At 37.5% G+C, this 25,008-nt stretch overlaps 1 pseudogene across 1 annotated transcript; it reads left to right on the top strand.

Moving 5' to 3' along the window:
• Positions 1-511: 511 nt before the first annotated feature.
• LOC307105728 (DNA repair protein RAD51 homolog 3-like) lies at positions 512-7,722 on the top strand (annotated as a pseudogene). Its single transcript has 4 exons — positions 512-616; positions 6,086-6,465; positions 7,212-7,465; positions 7,579-7,722. The product of its transcript is annotated as a DNA repair protein RAD51 homolog 3-like (transcript).
• The last annotated feature ends 17,286 nt before the right edge of the window (positions 7,723-25,008 follow it).

Below are 25,008 nucleotides of genomic sequence, written 5' to 3'. Positions count from 1 at the left end.
TGCTAGCAGGGTCGCCTAAGACCATTGGAAAACACAGATATTTACATTAAGATTCTTAACAGTAGCAAAATTACAGTTATGAAGTAGCAACGAAAATAATTTTATGGTTGGGGGTCACCACAACATGAGGAACTGTATTAAAGGGTTGCGGCATTAGAAAGGTTGAGAACCACTGCTTTAGAGTCTTTAATACCGAATGTCCCAACTGTCATCTACTTGAAATAGCCATGAATCATAGCTTTCTACCCAACTCTGACCATCTATTATCACTTGCAGAGTCCTCCAGGTTAAATGGGCCACTACTATTTCGTCTAGGAAAAAAAAAAAAGTCATTGCTCAACTGACCATTGAAGTACACTTTTTACATTAAAGAATGTATTTATTGCAACAGCTTAACTGGTTACAGAACATTCGTTAAAGCATTTTATGCATCATGACTCTACTGAATGCTAAGTAAGAAGAAAAACGTAGGTGCAGCCCATTTAGGCCCTCAGGGTGTGGGTTGTGTGCCATGTTGGAAATGTTCGTGAGCCAAGAAGCTGTCAGCACCACGCTTGTTGGTGCCAAGAGAGGTCTGAGCAGACTGCTCAGCGCTGGCACTCTTCCTTCCCTGACAGTAATACTGCTGATGAGATGGACACCACTGCTGTTGTCCTGGTCCCTGTCAGAACAAGAAATCACAAGTAGGTTTGCTTGAAACAGCCCTTCAGTATCTTCTAGGAAACAAACACAAAATATTCTTAGCTGGTGTTGGGGAGAGGGGGATCAGAGGCAGGCTGAAGCTAAGAATAGTAGACACGGTGCTTTATCTTCTACAGAGAGTATTCTTTCTAATAGTAAATAAAATTAATGGGAATTTAAGAAGAAATTCAACTTTTTACCTCATTCCCCAAATTATATGTTTCATTCTACCACTAAGTTTTTTCCATCACTACCCAGAGCAAATATAAAGTCAGATAACTTTGGGATTTATGCAAGTCGTCAGTGTGTATAGCCAATGAAGAAAAAACAAACCCCCAAACATGTGAGTAAAGAATAATTAAGGCACCAATCAAGTCTGACCCAATCTGTTATATTAGAATTGACAACATTCTGTCAAGACAGGCATTCAGCAACAAGGACATTATAAATAATTATTCAGCCATCAATCAATTATGAAGTTATTAACTGAATGTAATTGCTATTAATTTTAATGTGATTTAATTTATAAATATTATAAGGATATATTTTGCAATTTGTTCTCCTTATTAAGACTGTGGATTAGGTAATATTTATTTGCTTGCATATTAACAGCAAAATAAAACTCTATTACAGGGAACACAAATCACCCTAGGGACCCCACCCATGCACGAATTCATGCACTGGTCCTCTAGTTATTAATAACGAACTACAACCTTCACTAATGGCTAATTATTATAATCGTATTGCATTTATTTCCCTTACGCACCTTACACACAGGCACACCATTTCTCTCCATTAATACTAGCAGCGGATATTTTAGCAGCTGATTTCCCAGTCATTAGTCTTGGACTATCTTGTTTGGTGTGTGCAACAGGAAATATTTCGCTTTCAGAGAACAAGAAAAATAGGTTTATTTGCATTACATTTATTAATTTGTGCAGTTATTCATGTCTGGTAAGTAAATGTTCAAGAAAAAATATTAATTTAATTTAAAATGTTCTATTATTTTATGTTAACAATTACTCATTTATTTCAGCCCTTTGTATTCAGCATGTCTATCAAAATAAACCAACATTTCTATGAAAATTGAAGTTTTGTTTTTTTGTGGCCCACATAAAACTTAAACCTTGTTTATTTGTCTCATGTTAGCCTTTGAGTTTGACATGCTTGTTCTACAACTTTGAGTACCTACTATTTGTGAGGTATTGCGGTAAATCTTGATAGGGTTTAAGCGTCTTAGTTGAGAATCCTAAGAAGGAGATAAAGACACACATAGAAACAACTAAAATCTGATTTAAAATATAAACATAACAAATTCTCTTGGAGTTCATGCCTAGCCAGTATGGCTCAGTGGTTGAGCATTGACCTGTGAACCAGGAGGTCACGGTTCAATTTTCAGTCTGGCACATACCTGCATTGTGGGCTCAATCCCCAGTGTGGGTTGTGCAGGAAGCAGCCAATCAATGACTCTGTCATCATTGATGTTTCTATCTCTCTTTCCCTCCCCCTTCCTCTCTGAAATCAATAAAATATATATTTTTAAAAATTCTCTTGGAGTTCAAGGTAAATAAAAATTGCCTTAATAAATAGAATCAGAATCTGCTTTATGCTATAGGTTTAAAAGAGTAAGAGCATTCAACAAGTGGAATATTTGGGAATAGGATGCTCTTATTACAGGAAAAACATTGGTAGTATGACACAGTTTATAAAACACAGAACATTTTAGGAAGAAAGTTCAGTCTACCTGGAATGTAGAGCTTGTGTGGAGTGTGTTTTGCATGCTGAGGGTAGAGAAAGCTTTATTTTTATTTGAAAAAAATTATCATTTTAAGTTTCTATTTTTATTTTTAAGGGAACGGGTTGTTGACAGAGAAAAAACAGGTGAAAAAGAATGCTGCAATCTTTATTTATGTATTCTGAAGTGGCTCAAATAATTATCTTATACAAAATAATGAATAAGATTATCTCTTGTGTACAATACTTTTTATGCAGAATTATGTGTTATGTCCTGTCTCTGCTGAGAAGATGTGCAGGCTTGAAGTTTGTAATCAAACAATTGATATTAATATAGAATATGTCAGGACATGTAAACCATTCTGGGAACAATAGTCATGGAATGAAGTGCGCAATCACCATTATCTTATGAATTTACTATTTGTGATAAATAAAAATAAAACTCTAAAAATAAAATACTTTCTTTTTATGGTTTTTCTGTAGTTAAAAAGATTATATAAAATTCCTATAATGATGATATAAACACATTTTATTATTAATTCATTCTTTTTTGTTAAAAGATAATTTGGAAGTTGGGAATTTCGTTTGTCCTTTTTATTTTCTTTGTGTTTCTATTTTTTCTTCTTCCTCTCTCTTTCCTTTTCCTTTTGTCATATTGAAGGTGTAAATTGTGTCACAAAGCTGTCTTTTGGAGAATTCCCATGTTACCTCTTTGGGGATTTAATATTTTATCACCTTTGCATCATTACACAAATTAACCACAAACAATCTCTTTCTCTGGGTTACCTTTGCAGTTGTAAATGGTATAATTCCTTTGTGGCTTGCACAAGCCATTAATCAGGGACATTTTAATTAAATGTGATGTGATAATTGCCTTTCATTGCAAATTTAGTGTGGGGGACCTATCAGACAAACTGAAAAATTGAACTATTGGATTTTTAAATTTGGGTTTAATAGCATAGAAGTCTTAAGTGATGGCTCAGATCTTCAGAAGAGCTAAGAAGAGTAGGAAAAACTAATAGATGTTGCATGTTAAACACACACACACACACGCACACACACACACACACACCCTTAAACAGCATTATTATGAATGAATATGCTTTCCTTCTTAATGTGAGCCTTGTGCTGGTGAGAGGTGACAAATTGGCAACATTGGGAAAAAGAGTCTCCCATCCAGAGAGGGGTAGCAGATTGACAGTGACATGGCTAAATCCTTCCTTCTCACCTCCACCAGCTGGTGGGCACCAAGCAGGAAGGAGAGGCTTGGCAGCTTCTGAAATGCCTGCTCAGGATTCACATCCTGTGACCTGCTTGGCTCCTGGCCTCTCTGCAGAGCCCACCACCAGCAGGGGAGTTAATTACTGCCAGTCTGTAATGTGGATGCCCCCCTCTCCCTCCCCGGGAGTAGCTGAACTGGGGTCACCTCTTTCACAGCTAACTCATGTCCCAGCTGTGAACAGCTATTAACCAGTGAAGACTTGTTCCCACAATGATCAGATGGAGATATGCATTGGAGACCAGAGTGAAGGCTTCATAATGAATTCCTGGAGTCATCCAAGTCCCCACTAGTCTTGCTAGAGTTCTAAAATGAGATTTAAAAAATCTCTGCACATTCTTATGTCCTTGACCGTGTGTATATTTTTGCTCTCTGTCTGGTCTCCATTTCTCTCTGCAATAAGCAGTTTTAGGCTTTACTTAAGTGTTGCATTTCCAAGTGCTCATGACTTTGTACAGGGCTCGACACACATCACTCATGCCTTATTTTACAGGGTGAGCGGGTAATTAGCATCTTTTACAATTAGCCAGGATTTGTTCTGTTAATTTCATTCCCCGATGAAGGTGCTAACTTGGCGTGAAACTGTAATGTGTTGGGTGATTTAAATCTCCACTGATGGGTGGAAATCACATGTCATGCCTTTACTGTTGAGAAAGTGAACAGTGTCCATTTGTAGGAGATGGTATTTGAAAAGTGATGTTGGTGTGATTGAATGTGTGAATGTATAATGAAGTCAACCCAGATAGCCCCTTTCTCATAAAATTGTATTAAAATGATGTGGCAGCTCCTTGAAAAGAGATTCTTAAGAAAGATATGCACTCATCTTTTAAGAGTAGTTGTTAGTCACAGTGTCACTGGGGGCTAAATGGGAAAGAGTCACACTTGTGTTTTAAGCAGCAAATAGAAGAAGACACCATACTAATATGAAGGGTCTTTTCCTAAACAAGCTGTAACATATAGCTTTTAACAACACAGGGAGCAAACTTCTTTAGGAAATGTTCAGTTGAGCCATTGGCCACATATACGATTAGATTTACTGTAATGATTCCCTTAACTTGGTTCCACTTTAAGCATAAGTCTTTAATGTTTAGTCTGAGACTTCATACTCAATTGAGAAATCCAGTCTCTACTGGAAGTTATGTTTCTGGCAACCCTGAGTTATACCTGTTGTTTTTCCCTACTTATCCTAAGTTTCCAAAAGAAGAAGTTTTATTGTAGTTTTTTTTTTAAGATTCTTAATCTAGCAGAAATTTGGAGGACAAGTAATCAAAGAACATCATTGATGATGGGGAAAACTGACACTATGTGCCTCTCATCAAGATGCTTTAGAGAGCCGAAACCGGTTTGGCTCAGTGGATAGAGCGTCGGCCTGCGGACTCAAGGGTCCCAGGTTCGATTCCGGTCAAGGGCATGTACCTTGGTTGCTGGCACATCCCCAGTAGGGAGTGTGCAAGAGACAGCTGATCGGTGTTTCTCTCTCATTGATGTTTCTAACTCTCTATCCCTCTCTCTTCCTCTCTGTAAAAAATCAATAAAATATATTTTAAAAAAAATTAAAAAAAAAAAGATGCTTTAGAGAAAACATTTTAGGTAGTATACTTGGGCAAAATTAAAAAATCAAATATCAGATGCTCATCAGGATGAATATGCTACCAAATAACTTTTCCTAAATAATTTTGAAGTATTATTCAAAAAGATCAGCACCAGGAAAGACAAAGAATGGCTTAGAAATGGCATCAGATTAAAGGAAACGAAAGAGATATGAAAATGAACAAAATGTGTGATTTGGTATTGGATCCTTGTTATGGTAAATTGCTGTAAAATGTATTTTTAAGACAATGTAAATTAATTTTCAAATATGTATAATAACCAATGTGTACATAGATAGATTAAGTATAAATACCTAAAAGAAAAGCTTTTGTGTCTATGTATTAGATAGTAGTAATAAAAGTGTTTCATTAATAAAGAATACAATATAACAACATTTGAATATCAATTTTATATTAGACAATAGTATCTCATCATTTTAAATTTCTTTAATTTTATAAGCATACTATGACTATTTATAATAATGTATTCTATGAGGATATATGCTGAAATACTTAGAGGTGAAGGATCATTAGACCTGCAACTTCTTCTGAAATGATTAAGTCAATAAATACCTAAATAAGCTGTGTGACTGCACATGTAGGGGACAGCTTTGAAATGCAGTGGGACTTAGCGGGTTTTTCCTGACCCCAGTGGTGCAGGTTAAAGCTGGTTCCTGCAGGTTTCCAGAGGGCTGAGGAACTCCTAGAGGTGAAACCCTCCCAGCTCAGCAAAGAGGTTGAGGTAGCTAAAGAGGAAGCCTTAGGAACTGCAAATTAATAAAGAAAATGTCTCACAAATAAGCCAAGACCTGCTGATACAGCTGAGTCAGCTGGGAGTAGATGGCAGATACCAGAATGTTTTGGAGGAGTGGAAGGTGAAGCAGTTTTTATTGGTGCAGAGGAAAATTTTATGGTTGAGAGTGGTAGACCTTGCTACTGCTTTCATTCAGCACTTTCAGTTTATACCATAACACCTATGGGGGAGGCACATCCAAAGGCTTTGGAGAATTTCACTCCTGAAAATATTCTTTCCAAATAATTGTCGTGACTACACAGAGCTAGTAGCACAAGTTTATCTCCTTCCACACTTCCTTTCAGAACACTCAAAGGTCCAATTAGTGGTAGTGGGTGGTATTGCTTTTCTTTTTCATCATGATCTTGATGGCCTATCCCTTTATACTCAACTAGAAGCCCGATGCACAAAATTTGTGCATGGGGGAAGGGATGGAGTCCCTCAGCCCAGCCTGCACCCTCTCCAATCTGGGACCTCTTGGGTGATGTCTGACTGCCTCTCGCAATCCGGGACTGCTGGCTCCTAACTGCTCTCTTGCCTGCCTGCCTGGTCTCCCCTAACCCCTCTGCCTGCCTGCCTGATCACCCCTAACCACCTCTGTCTGCCTGCCTGATCGCCCTAACTGCTCCCCTGCTGGCCTGATCGCCCTTAACTGCTTCTGCCTCACCCCACACCTGGGACCCAGGATTCCCTCCTCCAGCTGGTCATAGGCACCCAGGACTCTGGCTTCCCTCCCTCTGGCTGGCCGCAGACACTCAGGACCCAGGCCGGCTTCAGCTGGGCCGGCCACAGCCACAGGGGACCGTGGGCAGCGACTTGGCCTGGGCCACAGCTGCAGGTGCCTGGGACCACGGGGTGGGCAGCTTGTCCCTCTCCCTGGCCACAGCATGGCTGGGCCCCAATCCTCTCTCGTGGCTCATTTGTGCCTGGCTGGTCCCCATTCCTCTCTCCCCAGTGTTGAGTGTCTGAGCTGTTACACCATGACTGTGAGAGGGCGTGATGGCGTGAGGACGTGATGACCATTTGCATATTAGCTCTTTATTACCATATTTTCCGGCGTATAAGACGACTTTTTAACCCAGGAAAATATTCTATACACCCAGTCATCTTATATGCCAGAAAATATGGTATATAGGATTACTAACTGGCCTACCGCAGCAAATGATGAGCCTTGCAGATAATCACAGATTAGCTGGAATTTTAACCAATCAGATGACAATAAAGATTGATAGAATTCAGGCATTAAAAAAAAAAGAGAAATCAGGCTTTGCTGATACCAGCATTGGGAGAAAGTTGGGGCCAAACTGGTGCAATACAGCTAATCTTTTAGTGGGATCAAAAGCAAAGGTTGGCAACATTGTACAAATACCAAGCCAGAAGGAACCTACAGTACTGTTTTCCTTTATTTATTTGTTTATTTATTTATTTATTTATTTTCTTAATCACCACTTATTCCTTCTTTTACCCTCCTCTTCCTCTACCCCCCCAACCTCTCCCTCCAGCAATCACCACACTGTTATTCAATCACACCTCAGGGATTTAGAAATGCTGTTGTTGCTACTTCATGTTCATTTCAAATACAATGTTCATTGAATTCCCAGAAATGGTCACAAGAATCAGAGGAAGAACAGGTATCCAAAGACTAGTCTGTAAGATGCAATGTATACAAATAGTAGGAAGACTCCTTACTTTAAAATGTAAACACACACTAAGGCATTAATGAATCAGGAATATATTAATACATATTATTCTCTGAAAGAATTTTCTACAACTATATTGTTCCCTTTTTCATTTTTAGTAACATTCAGTAGGGATTATATGGGTTGTGTTTTGCAAATGTGGAAAGCTGATCTCATGTGGCCAATCTCAATTTACAATTCAGGCTGTTCTTTCCTCCTTTCTTTGCTAATTGCCTAGAAAATCCTAGGAAGAAAAGATTATTTTTTACATTCCTTTTGTGTTCTCCTCCTTAAATGTAGCTTTGATAATTCTTAAAATAACCCATTTTATTATTATAAAGGGTCAGCATATCATTACACTCAGTTTTATGGGTAAGATACACATTTTAGATAACCAATCTTATTTTAGTTCCCTCAGTCCTAAAATCTAAGCCATTTGTTTATTTTTTATTATTTTATAATGTTAAGGAAAAGACTTTGGAACTGTGATTTCATTTAGAATTTACCTGCAATATATATCTTCCAGAATAGTCAAGTCAATAAGTTCACAGCTATTTCTGCATTTATGATTCATTCTAGAATTTTAGGTATATCCACATTTTCCTTTGAATAATCTTAACACTGCTTGAATTAATTAAAAATTTGTATTCTGTCTGGCCAGCATAGCTGGGTGGTTGAGCGTTGACCTATGAACCAGGAAGTCACAGTTCAATTCCCAGACAGGGCACTTGCCCAGGGTTGTGAGCTCCATCCCCAGTGTAGGGTGTGCAGGAGGCAGCTGAAAGTGAAAGAAAGGGAAAGTGTATGTAGTGAATTTATAGTTAGTACCGCTAAATCAGAGCATCTGGAAATTTATTGGACTCAGAAATTTTATGTAGGCTTCATTTTTTTTCCAAATAAAAAGTGAAAGAGATATAAATATGTGCATTCACATCAGATAATATAATAAATGGTATTCATCCTAAATAGCAAATTTTTGACTGGTTTAAATTTTTAAACACACTCAAAACTCAATTAGGTATGTTCTTCCATCTGTTTATGTCTTCCTCTATCTCCTCTTTTCAGTGTCCTGTAGTTTTCCACGTACAGGTATTTTACCTCCTTAATTAAGTTTATTCCTAGGTATCTTAATTTTTTTGGTCCGGTGGTAAATGGGATTGCTTTTTTAGTCTCTCTTTCTGTAAGTTCACTATTGGTGTGTAGAAATGCTATAGATTTCTTGGCATTAATTTTGTATCCTGCTACATTGCCAAATTCATTTATTAAGTCTAATAATTTTTTGATGTAGTCTTTAGGGTTTTCTATGTACAGTATCATGTCATCTGCAAATAAGGACAGTTTTACTTCTTCTTTTCCAATTTGGATGTCTTTTATTTCTTCTTATTATCTGATTGCAATGGCTAGTACTTCCAGTACTGTGTCAAACAGGAGTGGTGAGAGTGGACATCCCTGTCTTGTTCCTGTTCTTACAGGAAATAGTTTTAGTTTTTGCCCACTGAGTATGATGTTGGCTGTGGGTTTGTCATATAAGGCTTTTATTATGTTGAGGTATGATTCTTCTATTCCCACCTTGCTGAGAGTTTTTATCAAGAAAGGGTGCTGGGTTTTGTCAAATGCTTTTTCTGCATCAATTGATATGACTATGTGATTTTTATCTCTCATTTTGTTTATGTGATGTATCATGTTTATTGATTTGCAGATATTGTACCACCCTTGTATCCCCGAGAAAAATCCTACTTGGTCATGGTGTATGATATTTCTGATGTAATGCTGGATCTGATTTGCTATATCGTGTTCATGGATTGGTAGAATTAACATCATTAAAATGTCCATACTACCCAAAGCAATCTATAGATTCAATGCATTCCCCATTAAAATACCAAAGGCACATCTCACAGACCTAGAACAAACTCTCCAAAAATTCATCTGGAATAAAAAAGACCCGGAATAGCTGCAGCAATCCTGAGAAAGAAGAACAAAGTAGGTGGGATCTCAATACCAGATATAAAACTATATTACAAAGCCACTGTTCTCAAAACTGCCTGGTACTGGCACAAGAACAGACATATAGATCAATGGAATAGAATAGAGAACCCAAAAATCAACCCAAACCACTATGCTCAATTAATATTTGACAAAGGAAGCAAGAATATACAATGGAGTCAAGACAGTCTCTTCAATAAATGGTGTTGGGAAAATTGGACAGATACATGCAAAAAATGAAACTAGAGCACCAACATACACCATACACAAAAATAAACTCAAAATGGATAAAGGACTTAAACATAAGATGGGAAACCATAAAAATACTAGAGGAATCCACAGGCAGCAAAATCTCAGACATATGCCAAAGCAATTTCTTCACCGATACAGCTCCTAGGGCAATGGAAACTAAAGAAAAAAATAAACAAATGGGACTACATCAAAATAAAAAGCTTCTGCACAGCAAAAGAAACCATCAACAAAACAACAAGAAAGCCCACTGCCTGGGAGAACATATTTGCCAATGTTATCACAAATAAGGGTTTAATCTCCAACATCTACAGGGAACTCATACAATTTAACAAAAGGAAGATAAACAACCCAATCAAAAAATGGGCAAACGACCTAAATACATACTTTTTGAAAGAAGACATGAGGAAGGCCAAGAGACACATAAAAACATGCTCAAAGTCACTAATCATCCAAGAGATGCAAATCAAAACGACAATGTGGTACCATCTCACACCTGTCAGAATGGCTACCATCAACAAATCAACAAATGACAAGTGCTGGCGAGGATGCGGAGAAAAAGGAACCCTCATGCACTGCTGGTGGGAATGCAGACTAGTACAGTCACTGTGGAGAACAGTATGGAGTTTCCTCAAAAAACTAAAAATGGAACTCCCATTTGACCCAGTGATCCCACTTCTAGGAATATATCCCAAGAAGCTAGAAACAACAATCAGAAAGGATATATGCACCCCTATGTTCATAGCAGCACAATTTACAATAGCTAAGATTAGGAAACAGCCTAAATGCCCATCAGCAGATGAGTGGATTAAAAAACGGTGGTACATCTACACAATGGAATACTATGCCACTATAAAAAGGAAGGAAGTTTTACCATTTGAAACAGCATGGATGGAACTGGAGAGCATTATGCTAAGCAAAGTAAGACAGTCAGAGAAAGATAAATATCACATGATCTCACTCATATGGGGGATATAATGATCAACATAATTTTGTGAACAAAAATAGATCAAGAGACAAATGGCAGGGGAGGGGGTGTTAGAGAGCAACCAAAGGACTTGTATACATGCATATTAGCATAAACTATGGACACAGACACTGGGGCGGTGGGGGCTTGCCCAGGGTGGGAAAGGCTGGTGGGGGGTGGGGGTGGGGCATTAAGTGGGGAAAAAGGAGACATATGTAAAACTTTATACAACAAATAAAAAATAAAATAAATTAACTATGTATACTGTCACCTCTTGTGTTTCCTGAGTACTAGAAGTCTAATTAAACAACTCTCACCAGGATGCTTATCCCTGATATTATTCCATAAGAAAGTTGGATCTCATTTAGAGAGATGTTGGTAAAATTCCCAAACCCCCCAAATATAGAGACATTTTCATAACAGGGATGGCAAAAGAGTGAGCAAAAGAATTTTTTCTATAAATATCAAGAATTGTTTGAATCTCAGATTTCATTGTCAACACATTGAAGCAAAATAGGTTGTCCCCAAAAAAATGTATACACACGCTTTGAATAATTATAAAGGCAATGTGTTTTAAAATACATTTTATTTTCAAAATTTAGCTGTCAACTGCTAAAGAATGTATACATTTTGGGGGGATACCCTGTATATTCAATTAGTATGTTACTCATATTTTATATACCAAGCTTTGTATAGCAAAAATTTGAAATCATCATTCAGCTTTCAAAACAAACAAGCAAACAAACAAACTCTGGTATACAGCATCTGCTAGTTTTTGTGGTATAAATATTTTCCACGGCCAATTTCAAACTACCAACATGAATTTGCTGACTGTGAGGTTGAAAGAGATTTACATGTTTTTCTTATGTGAGCCCAATATAAGTGTTCATTGCATATGATGTGGATACATGGGTATTTGATATAGGTAACAGGTGCATTTGTATGTATAAACATATAAAAAGAAGGCTTGAAAGAATGTGCAAAAAATGCCATATTGATTTGCTCTTTGGAGAAGAGTGAGTTTAAGATGAGTCTGAAGAAAGTGACATTTCCATTTTATTTTGTATATTTTTATATCTCAAAAAATATTGTGTTGAAGTATAATATATACATGAAAAGTGCATGGTAAATGGAGAGTTCAGTTTTCACCACCTGAAAACACCTACGTGACCACTATTTAGATCCAGAAACAGAGTATTATGATTACCATTCTTATCTCTGCCAGTCATCATTCCCCAAGACCCAGAAGTGAACATAATTCTGGTTTATAACAGCACAGGCCACCTTGCCTGCTTTTGTAATTTATATCCATGATAGAGTATATATTATACTAATTATTTAACCCAAATATTCAATGATGTAGACATTGATTTCAATTAATGATAATAATTAGAGTAATCATTATTGGTGGCACAATAATCCTTTTATATATCATGAATTCCTTTATATCAAACTTCTCCCATGTAACATTTTTGTGACATTCATCTTTAAACATATCAATCTTATCTAATAAAAGAGTAATATGCAAATTGACTGTCACTCCAACACACCAGATGGCTGCCCCCATGTGGTCAAAGATGGCTGCCCCCAAGTGGACACAAGATGGCTGCCACAAGATGGCCATCAGGAGAGGGCAGTTAGGGGTGACCAGGCCTGCATGGGAGGGAAGTTGGGGGCAACTGGGCCTGCAGGGAAGGGCAGTTGGGGGGGAGGGGAGGCAGACCTGCAGGGGAGAGCAGTTGGGGGGGACCAGGCCTGCAGGGGAGGGCAGTTAGCGGTGAGAAGGCCTGCAGGGGAGGGCAGTTGGGTTGGACCAGGCCTGCAGGGTAGGGCAATTTGGGGTGACCCAGGCCTGCAGGGGAGGGCAGTTGGGTTGGACCAGGCCTGCAGGGTAGGGCAATTTGGGGTGACCCAGGCCTGCAGGGGAGGGCAGTTGGGGGGGACCAGGCCTGCAGGGTAGGGCAATTTGGGGTGACCCAGGCCTGCAGGGGAGGGCAGTTGCGGGGGGACCAGACCAGCAGGGGAGAGCAGTTAGGGGCGATGAGGCTGTCAGGGGAGGGCAGTTAGGGGTGACCAGGCCAGCAGGGGAGGGCAGTTAGGGGCAATCGGGCTGGCAGGGGAGCAGTTAGGCATCAATCAGGCTGGCAGAGGAGTGGTTAGGGGGTGATCAGGCTGGCAGGCAGAAGCGATTAGGTGCAATCAGAAAGGCAGGCAGGCGAGCAGTTGGGAGCCAGCAGTCCTGGATTGTGAGAGGGATGATCCCTACTGGGATCAGGCCTAAACGAGCAGTCGGACATCCCTCAAGGGGACCCAGATTAGAGAGGGTGCAGGCTGGGCTGAGGGACACACACACACACACACACACACACACACACACACATTAGGTCAATGTCTCTGAGCCCACAGAATGTATAGAATTCAAAGGGAGCTAGCACTTGAATGGATGGAAAAAAGCAATCTCCAAAAAATATAGAAGCCACTCTATTTCCTAAGAATTATAAAAGATGGAATCCCAACTAGGTGAAAATGCAATTTTGACTTTGGCCATTTGAAAGACTAGCAGATGATGAATTTTGTGGTCATATCTCATTAGATAAATTATATACACAGGAGCTTTGGATTTAGACTGAAGTAAAAATTTAGCTATTTTCCTAAGGAGAAATGGGTTGGTGACTTTAAGCTGTAATTTGTATGATGAACTGCTTGGAAGATATGATGAGAATAGTAGGGAGAGTAGCTGTGGAATTATATTGATTGTAGAGTAACGTTCAGCTATGTTACCTGGGGCCTGAATTAGCACCACTTGAGGCCAACACACAGGAAAGGTTATAGGGGCGAAAGAGTGCATAAGAGATTCCAATTACTTTCCTACGAGGACAGATGTCAACTTCAGTTCCCCCAGGGCCCAAGGAAACCTCTGGCGGATGTTGACTAGGCCCGGTGGTCAGCACAAGCAGCAGAGAAGGAAGGAAGAAGAGTGATAGCCTGACTTGGAAGAAGAATCGAAGGACGCTGTTTCCATGAATAAGTCTCATGTCATTCTGAGATTCCTATGTATTTCTGTGAAGTCTTGGCTGTAACTACTAAAGTTCTACTCTAAAGCCATTGAGAGACATGAACCAGTGATATTTGGCAATTAATACAATATTTTCACACATATACCCATAATCTGATAAAGTTCTAATTATTTGTATTTAATCCATCCCCTCATTTTTAATGAAAAGTGCATGTATTAAAAGAATTGGGAATACTAAAGTGGAAGTATTGCAATTCTTAGAGTCCTAATGAGAATGCATATAATGAGGTGAAATCATAATATTTTAATTGTAATTTTCCTCAATTTTTGTTTAGAATGGAAAGTCCAACGAGTCTTCATAGACTTAGCCACAATCCCAAAACCTGGTAACTATGACTTCTTTCTATTTGACATGTGCTAGTAAGATTGGGAACCTAGAGTGGAGTCAGAGAATTATCTCTAAAGAGATTATGAAATGATAGGTTATCAAGGGTATCTTTTTCCATCAAAATTGATGAAATTTATTGGTTGAAAAAGAATATGTGCTCTAGAGATGTCACCCTTTTTTCTACAATCCTTTCCAACCCAAATATGGGAAGAGAGAGATTTCTCAAAAATATCAATACTAGATACTTGCAGAAACAATTTTTCAAAAATTGATATAAAGGTATAGCCGACTAGATATAACTATACTTATTAGAAGTATTCCAACCAAAGAGATTTTATAATTCGAAGATTAGACGTATAAAATACATCTTTTATTTAGAATATAGCCTTATGATAAATATTGCAATGGATTTATTAATTTATTCAACTAACTAATTGATATCCAAATATGGAGGAATAGTAAAATGATCAATCATGATCTCTATCTCAAAAGAGATGGTAATCTTGTACCAAGGAAAAACACATAAGGAAATAACTCTGAAAAGTTTTCTGGGGTTCAGAAATGCTGTATGCACATGTTGTCAGGTTAGCACATATAAGGCAATGTATAACTCAGCTATCTACACTATAAAAGAGAAACATACAAATTGACTGTCCCTCCTCTATGCCCACCAGCCAATCAGGAGTGAGTATGCAAATTAACCCAACAAAGATGGTGGTGGCCACAGAGCTGGAGCAAGCAGGAGGCTTGGGTTGTCCCTAGTTAAGTATTTGCTTAACCCAATGATGGAGAAGCAGGAAGCGTATCATAGGAGACATAACGATCATAATATATTTTGAAGAATAAGGAATTTTATACACTGAAAGTAAGGAACAGTATTTTTAAAAATGCAAGGACCATCCTGGATTTGTGCATGTCACTAGATGTGAGGAGTTGACAGTAATATTAGGAAGAATAAGCCATTGTGAAACTGACTATTGTATAGAAATGAGGAATCATTAGTATGCTTAAGAATGGGAGTGACTTTAGAAAATTTCTTTTCTAAAAATTAGTCTGGTGAAACTGGAGTGACAATATTGTAGGAAACTATTAGAACAAGAAGCAAAAATAAGAGGCAATTACAGTATAACCAATCAAGATGAAAAATGTCATAAATTCTTTACTAAATGACACTGAGAAAAATGGGGACTGCAGATAATTTACCTTGGCATTTAGAACATATGGGCCTCCATGGTCCAAAATGAAAACTAAGGAGTATGAAAAGTCCAGAGTCCATCTGTATTTCTAAATCAGAGACCAAAGTTGACATAAAGGAAAGAAACATTGTTCTAAAATTCCATGACATAGAATCTACAATTCAGTAGTAATTTTAAAAAACAGATGAGGGTTGGTTGTTAATTATCAAGGTTCATGTAAGGTGATTTTAGAAATAGCAAAAAAGAATGTCCAAAGCTGAATTTATAACCCTGGCAGAAATTTTTTGAGAAGTAGCCGGAGGCTGTGATTAGGAATTATCCCTTGGGATTCGGGTTAAAACTGGTATTCTGACTTCATTAAAAGGTCACTTTAAATGAACTTTCCACACAAAGTTAAGTTTGATAGTCACTCTCCAATCTGATACTTACATTGGTTTATAGAATTGTAAATAGATCCCCTGAGCAAAACTTAGAGACCCGACTGGTGTGAGCAAGCTAGGCTGTTATCTAGTAGAGAGCAGGAGGGTCTACTGCACAGCCTGTGAGAACTTCCTGGACTATTTTCTTATTTCCACATAAAATCAATCTTCAACTCCGGCAGATTCTTCCATCCAGGTATAACTAATTTTCATTCAATTCTTCTCTCCATTGCAGGAATCTTCTTTGAGTCGTTGTTGTCTCTCATCTTTATTGCTCCAACTGCCTCTTGATTTATCTCTTTTTTATTGTAACTGACACCTCTAAATTCTTTAGCGGCTGCAGTAGGGTTAAGTAGCTGATCTCTTTATCAGGTATCCATAATAGTTACAGATTTCTGACTTCACAGCAGGTGGCTTTCTGTGATGGCTGTGGCTTCCTTCAAACTTGCAGTAATGAGCAATGTTCTGACATCATAGCTGGAATAGAGAAAGCTTGACAGACTAAACTGCTCTATTGGTGAACCTTGGTGCATATCACTTATTTGATAATGCAGATTAGACAAGCAACATTTTATTTATTTATTCACTTGCATACTTACTTATGTTCCCCTAATCACTGTGGTATTGAGAGGTATTCAGTTTATGAACATTTTGTAAAATTGTTTATGCCAATGTTACACAATATTTTTTTTTAGGGATCCAGTAGAAAAATTAATTGAAAGTGGTTGGTGAATACAAATGCATACAAACATTGCCTATAGAATAATAAATCTATCTTATCTATCTATCTACCCATCTTCTTTCCTAACTACTTATCTTCATGCACATATAAGTATGTGAGTGTGCATATGCATATTAATTTCACATCATACTGTAGTTTCTTAAACTCCCTAAATTGTTATCGTTCGCCTATGAAGGAACTATGAAGTTTTGTGTAAATGAGTTTTTATTTGTGAAAATTTTTGAAATTAATAGTCTAGGTTATAAGAGAGTGAGTTTTTCCCTATATGGATTATGTACCCAAAGGAAAATTGGTTTGGAAGTAAATTATACAAGCTTGAGGAATTATAGAATTGGTTTTTCTATCTCTTAATAAAAATTTCAGTTGTTACAGAGAAACTGAAAAGTTTTATGTATAAGAAAAGAGACAGATAAAAAGAAATAAAAGTTTAAGCATTTATTACTTGGCTACCAGGTCAATCTAATTAAAAGTTCGTCTCCTAAGCTTATTTACAGTGTTAGCAGCTAAACATAAACATATGGTCGTCAGACCTCCCTAATTACCTGTTTTCATCGTCTATGGCTGCTCCTTAGTTTCAGATATGGTTTCTTTTTTCAAGTCTGCATTTACCTTGCCCTCTTTCTCCAGCTGTTCTAATGCATTCAAATCTGTGTTTAAATTTATTGTATTCATTGTACAACAGAGCTTATTGTCCAGTCGTGTATAAACGTGTAATTAACTATATGGCCAAACAAACTCTCAAAACATTATTTAACAAATCAGATATTTAAGAAATCCCACAGTGATTGCTCCCCCAAATTAGAACCTTGGTAATTTGGTTCCAGTATTTGTGCTGTTAAGAACAATTCTCTTGTTAGTTGCCTGATGTATGTCATGAACACTGCATTACTTCCTAGACATTTTGTGTCAGTCAAAAACATTTCTGCATCACAAAGTGTTTCTAAACCACACAGTAATATACCATATAGAAATATGACTGTTAATAAAGTTTCTAATGTTTTTTAGTGAGCAAGAATTATCGTTTGTCGTGATCAACTGAATTTTTGTCCCCTGCTCTCTAGGTCTTAGTTGTGGGACTCTTCCAGCTTTCATTAGACCTCCCTGTTGCCTGTTTTCATTGCCATACACCTACGCTTAGTTTTAAATATGGTCTCTTTTTCAAGTTCCCTGTTTGAGAAAACAAACGCAAAAAACTGAAGCGTTTAACTGCTGTTAGGACTTCCTGCTCGCATTGAATCAGGTCCCCTGATCCATAACCTGCCAAAGATCCTATTTGTTTCATTTCTTTGGTCACTCTCAACTCCTCCCTCACTTGGAGAAATGTTCTGATAAGTTGAAATACCTTTGAATTGAAGAATCCTGATAATTATAGGTGTTTTTTTTTTTGTATCATTTAGCATTTTCCTGCCAATTAATAGAGAACTTATATCCAAAATGATGGCATGTTTCCACAGAACAGCCTTATATAGTGAATATCTTTGGCTATTGCTAGATCCTTAGGAAAGAACCTAGTTCCTCAAGTGATGCGGTGTGACCAGGAAAGCAACACGGACCATGTTAAGAGTAGATGGTAATTCAGTTCCATTTATTAGTCACATTCACTGTGCTTTATTTTTCAGGGAAGCTGATTTTATTTCAGACATCTATTTACAACAGGTGCCTTTTTGTTTTATGCAGTCACCAATTTCTTTTTCAGGTACATGGCACTGAGGTCTACACTTGCCATTCTTGATAAAACAGCTAATGGTGTCTTTCAGGGCACATTTCACTGCGAAAGGAAAGAAAAGCATAGACATCATTGCATTATCATATGTGGCTTCGGGTCCGAAGCTTGTTGAGATGATAATTAATAATTAACTAATTAATCATTAAGCAATCATTGACATGAAAAATTATTATAGCATCTGCATATGTTCAGTTTTCTCCCCTGTTGTAGAGATTGAAGAAGTGATTTATTTTTCTGGCAATGACTGTTTTGTGATATTTTTGGTTTCATTGTCTATTTTTCTTCTCCAGCTTTTAGCCGGACCAACTAGTGGCTTAAGCTTAGTTTTTCATAAAAATTTCTAAACAGATATTGTTAGATCAGAGTGATTTTGGAACAGACATCATATATCCCTGTGGTTATCTACCAACCTAATTGTTTTTTCCTCTAATTAAAAAGAAATCAAACACACGTATTTTAGGCTTTAGAATTAAAACATGGAAAAATTAGTTGTTTAAATTGTTATATTGCTTTTATCTTTAGGACTCTTCCTTACAGGAAGGATGGAGAGAATCCCAGCAGACACTGGGGTAACAGGGATTATTTGAACACACACAATGACCTGAGGCTAGTGAGGGAAGTAGGGGTTGTTGGGAGTACTAGCTATGCCATTCATGACCAGCCTTAGATACATAGTGAAGATGGGTTAACTTGGTCAGCATCTCCTCATGTCTCCTTTTCTGAGTCCTTTCCTCTATAAAGTACACAAGTCCACATTATCAAATATAAACCAACTAATGCACTCATACATATCATGGATAGAAGACTTAATCTTTCACCTTTGCAATAATTATTTGCATTTTTAAATGAGTCATTCAGGGAGGGTGACTCTCAAAGTAAAAGCAATCTTAACATATAGGACACAATGGTAATAATACTGAAAAACAAATACATTGATTCCCATTGATTTCAATGAAGTTATGTTAGCATAACATCTCTGTTACTTTGGGTAACTAGACTTTATAAGAAAAAAAAAGTTAAACCCATGAAATATGAATTTTCTTGCCAAATAATTTAGACCATGTGATATTGCTATTCCACTGTATAAACTAACAATGTCTCCTTATTTTTATTATATAGAAATATGCTATTTATTGACTTTGATGCCAGAGGGAAAAGACTTTGTCTCACCAGATTAAAAATGCATTCACAGATTACACTGTTCTATACCAGGAGTGTGAAGAATGTATGTTCACTTATTAGAATTTACAAATAACAGAAGATGACAGCTGTCAAGCACCATTATGGAGAAAGAATAGCATTATTTAAGTGGAATTATAAATTAGCATTTTTCCATTAGTAACAAAAACAACAAATAGCTTTCCTCTAGATAACAGCTATTGCATCATATAAAGTTCATATTTATTCATAAGAAGGATTTGTAAGTTTTTCAACTTTTAGATAAGACCATGCTTATATTCAAGTTTCTTGGGTTTCAGAAGATACTTACAATGTCATGAAGGTTTTCACATTTTTAAAAACCAAGGCATGAGGGACACATGCAAATCCTGACAATATAATTGGAGTTACTATTTTATTATCCAAATATGGCTGTTTTATATACCAGCCTTCTCTATTTAAAAAAAATATATATTGTTTGGGGTTAATAAAAACAAAACCTGTTTTTAATTCAATTTGTCCTGAATTTGAAAGAATGTAATCCTATATAATAAAAGCATAGTATGCAAATTCTCCCCTTGACTGAGAGTTCCTCTGGGAGTTCAACCAGGGGGCAGGACCAGACAGGGGAAGGGAGGGAGCCTCTGGATGGTGGCAGCAGCAGCTGGCTGGGGAAGGGTGGTAGGCCCCAGAGGCAACAGGCGGCCAGGAGAAGAGAGGAAGTATCTGGCTGGAAGCCAGCAGCTGCTAGGGACTCTACCAGTGCATGAATTTTGTGCACTGGGCCTCTAGTATAGTAATACTAGTAATCCTCATAATTTTCAATTTATTATAATTATAAGATAATACAAACCATTTGAATCTTTTATCCAAAATACTTAAGTACTTGATTTTTAAAATTCACTCAAAGCTAGATTTTCATCTGTGCTGCAAAGACATGAAACTGGTGTTCAAATGTTAAAGTATCAAAGTTTAGGCCACTCCTAAACTGGAAGCCCCTAGAGTTTTTGTTTTGGTCCTTTCTTTTGTTTTTCAGGTTAGTGAAATTATTTCCTTGTGTATGAGTTTATACAGTGTATTTGCATACACAAGAAAAATACATTTCCTATTTTAAGTAGCTGAAATGTGTCAAAATAGCTCATTTAATAATCTTCATCAGGACACACTCTTTTGGCTATTAATCCAACCCAAGCCATGAGTACAAATGATTACAAAGCAATCTACACAACCCAACCACAGAAAATTCAACTGGGAAAATATTGCCTCTATTGTCTGCCATAATAGTTGTCAAAGAATAGTTTCTCCCTTCAAAATGAGGCACTAAATGCTTAATTTTTTTTCTCTAAGATATTTTAATACAATGTAAAAATAATTATAATATTTAGGAAGAACCTCATATGTCCCATAGTCTATATTAGACACTCTGCATATTTACATGTTGTTAATACTCATGATCATTCTGTAAGGTAAACTTAATTAATACACTTAATTCAAAGATGTGGAAATTGATGCCTAAGGACTTTAAATAACCTGATAGATTGACACAGTCAATAGGGAGTGAAAAACCAGTCTGAACCCAGGTCTCAGTACTCCAATGGCCATGTTCATTTTATTATCTGATTAATATGAAATGCTACATAATTGGACCTGAAGTAATAGAGCCATTAAAATAAAAAAACAATAACTGTGTTACATCTACACAATGGAATACCACACTGATATAAAAAAAAATAAGGAATTCTTTGAAACAGCATGGATGGAACTGGAGAGCACTATGCTAAGCGAAATAAGCTAGTCAGAGAAAGATAAATATCACATGATCTCACTCATTTGTCGGATATAATGATCAACATAAAATGATGAACAAAAATAAATCCAGAGTCAAGGTAGCACTGAACATACCATCCAACCTCTAAGAGAAGGCAGCGGACAGGGGTGTTGGAGATCAACCAAAGGACTTATATGCATGCATATTAGCATAACCAATGGACACAGACCCTGGGCGGTGGGGGCTTGCCCTCCAGGGTGGGATTGGCCGGGGGGGTCAATCAGGGAAGAGGTAGACATATGTAATACTTTAAACAATAACATATATATATATATATATATATATATATATATATATATAATAAAATAAGATGTTTTTAGACTCTAAATCAGTGCTAACTTTTAAAAATGAGAATTCTCAAAGTAAATGATGCAACAGAATTTAGCCAAATCTATCATTCTTGTTAGTGGAAAACCCACTATTCCTGTACTACACACAATGCCCCATTATTTTCCAGGGATCCAAATGATTATATTTTGATATTCTATTCAACTCATCTTTCTGGCCAGCCAGCCCATACCGAGAACAAAGCATTTGCTCAAGTCCTTAAACTGTCTCCCACACAATGCTATGACTAACCAGGAGCCTTACTTTTTAGGAAGATCACAAGTCCCTTCTTTGTAATTCATCCCTGCGACCATCACAAACCACTCCTTTGGTAATTCCATCACTCCTTTGTCCCAGTTAACATCAACCATGACTTCTCTCTCCAGAAAGATATTACACCTACTCAAATAATATTTTCATTTTTACCTGGTGGCAATGGGACCAGTAAGAAAAATAGAATGAAGAGAGAAACCACAATTTTCATGCTTGAAGAGAGGCAAATCAGCAGCTGGCGTCTTTTAGTAAGAGGACAGTAGAAAGTGTACCTTTTTATATTCCTTTCTCTGCAGTGGTATGAATTTGGTCATTCATGTTTATCAAAAGTTAACAATCTTGTTTAGCAGTGCCTGAGGCAAAAGTGCTGGACACTGCTTTTCTTTAACGTGGGAATGTAAAGGGCTTATGACATCCCCAGTGGGTTATTATGACTTTTCATAAGTAGTTGTCTAAGAAATTCCATAGTACTGGGAATTTTAAAAAGTATGTTTTTATTGATTTCAGAGAGAGGAAGGGAGAGAGAGATAGAAACATCAATGATGAGAGATAATCATCAATCATCTGCCTCCTGCACAGCCCCTATGGGGATCCAGCCCACAACCCTGTCATGTGCCCCAACCAGGAATCCAACAGTGACCTCCTGGTCCATGAGTCAATGCTCAACCACTGAGTTACCCTGGCCAGGCAGTTCTAGGACTTTTCCACAGGAGTATAGATTTGAGAATTTAATATTTTTCTTCTTTTTCTCTTTCTTAATCTATTAATAGTAAATGAACTATTAAATTCTAAAAGTAGCAGAAATTATTGTCTCCTAATTTATTACTTTTGCCATCAGACCACTTTTCCCCCATGACCTATGGTCATTATCAAAACCTTCCCCATTCTTACTGAAATAAATAATTTTTTGCTGTTTCTCATATGCAATGTAGAGCTTAGAGACAAAATAGGTATAAAAGAATTTCTCAGTGAACACATACACTCACACAAACATATAGAGATCAATAATAATCTGTGTAACATTGTATTTGCAGAATGCCAAATGATGACACCATGAATAAATAGCAAGTCATATCAATAAGATAATGAACTATTTGGGTGGTGTCTATAGGAGATATTGTAGTTGTGGTTATATAAAAAGGATGTTTAGCAAAAGATCCAAGTCAAATTTTGCTTTGTTTTGTTTTGGGGGTGTGTGTTGTTTGTTTTTTTGTGTTTAATAAGATTATTGGAAATAGAAATTACCATGGTCCATTAAAGAGAAGTAATAATGAAATGCCCAATTTAAAGGCACTAGCTTTCTCTGCTCTTAGAGACCAAAGAAAGTTTCTTTATAAAGATAAAAAAGTAATAAACCTTATTGTGCTTAATTGCTGAACCAAAGAACCTGGAACATTGCTAGATTATTCAGTGACTGTTATATAAGAAACTATTGACTAGTCTCTGTCTGCAATGAATTTGAAAAAATGGAATTAGGTTCTGTAACTGGTTCTTCATCTTAGAGTAGGTTCAAAGCCTTGGTAATGAGTTAGGGTGAAGGTGGATAGTTCAGATTCAATATGATATTCAGTTCAAAGATTGCTATTAAAATTTTGTTGCTGAGCTAAGCCTAGTATTTTGGGGGGCATAGTTCTCATTATTAGTGCATTAGTCACATTTTAAAGGCTGCCTATGCTGCTCCAGGCATTGCAGAAATAGATTAAAGGGGAAACGAACATGAAAATAAAGCCCTGACTTTTTTAGACACCTTCCCCTACTATAGGTTCCTTCCGTGGCATGTAACCTCTCGTGTGTCTGGGAAGAGTGCTTGTGTAGGACTTACATTACCCGATGTCTTTTCTGTAATCTACTGACTTGCAAAGGAACGTTTTTGTCAAGTCATCTATCTGGGATTTATACCACTTACTGTTGAATAATAAGAGCTAACATTTGTTGATCATGTACTGTGTAGGCACTGCTTTTAACAGTTAACATACATTAACTCATTTAATTCTTATAACATTTTGTAAGGAAGGTAAAACTATTATTTTCAACTTATTGATGTGGAAACTGAGACATAAAGAGATCAAGAATTTGCCCAGTTTGGTATCCTAATATATAAAAACCCAGGGTCCATAACATCTAAAACAACCAAAGGCTCAACTGACCGGAAGTCAGTCCTGCAGTCAGTACTGGGTTTCCGTGGCGACCCAGCACTGACTACATCACTGCAGGCGCGGTGACCCAGCACTGACTGCTGAAGGGGCTGCAGATCAGGCCCAAAGAGATGCTGGGAAAGAGAGGCAGGGTCTGATCCGTAGCCTCCTTGGCATCTGTGGATCAGCCCTTGCCTCTCTCTTTCTCTCAGGGCTTGGCCAGCAGCCTCACCTCTCTTTCTCTCCGGGACTCTGCAGGGGCTGCTGATCAGCCCTGCCTCTCTGATCAGGCCTGGAGATAGGCCTGAAGACGCTGACTGGCATAGAAATGGACCAATCAGAACCTCCAGTGGCACTGAGGTGAACTGTGAGGAGCCAATGGCTGCCTAGGATGTGGAGCTTTTGACTCTGACTGGCATAGTAACTGAACAATCAGAACCTAATTTGGGTGAACTGAAAAAGCAGAACCTAAGGTGGGGGCTGAGGAGGGAGTTTAAGGGCAACAACTGTTTGGTGTAAGGTGTAAGAAAGCGGTACAATTTTTTAATGACGGGATTGGCAGTGTAGTGCATATGGCTGCCTATCAGTCCAGATATAGGGATTATGTATTTACATCTGCCAAGAGCATCTCCTCCTTCTGAAAAAGGCTCCCCCCATTTAAGCAATCCTATCCTATATAATCTATCCTATATAATAAAAAGTAATATGCAAATTGGCTGTACCTCCACTACACCCACAAACCATGCCCACCAGCCAATCAGGAGCGAATATGCAAATAAACCCAACCAAGATGGCTGTGGCTATGGAGAGCAGGAGGGAGGCTTGGGTTTCCCTGGCAATGGAGGA

This window comes from Cnephaeus nilssonii (assembly GCF_951640355.1).
Source record: "Cnephaeus nilssonii genome assembly, chromosome: 9".
NCBI classification, from domain to species: domain Eukaryota; kingdom Metazoa; phylum Chordata; class Mammalia; order Chiroptera; family Vespertilionidae; genus Cnephaeus; species Cnephaeus nilssonii.
This window is presented reverse-complemented; position numbering and strand designations above follow the sequence as displayed.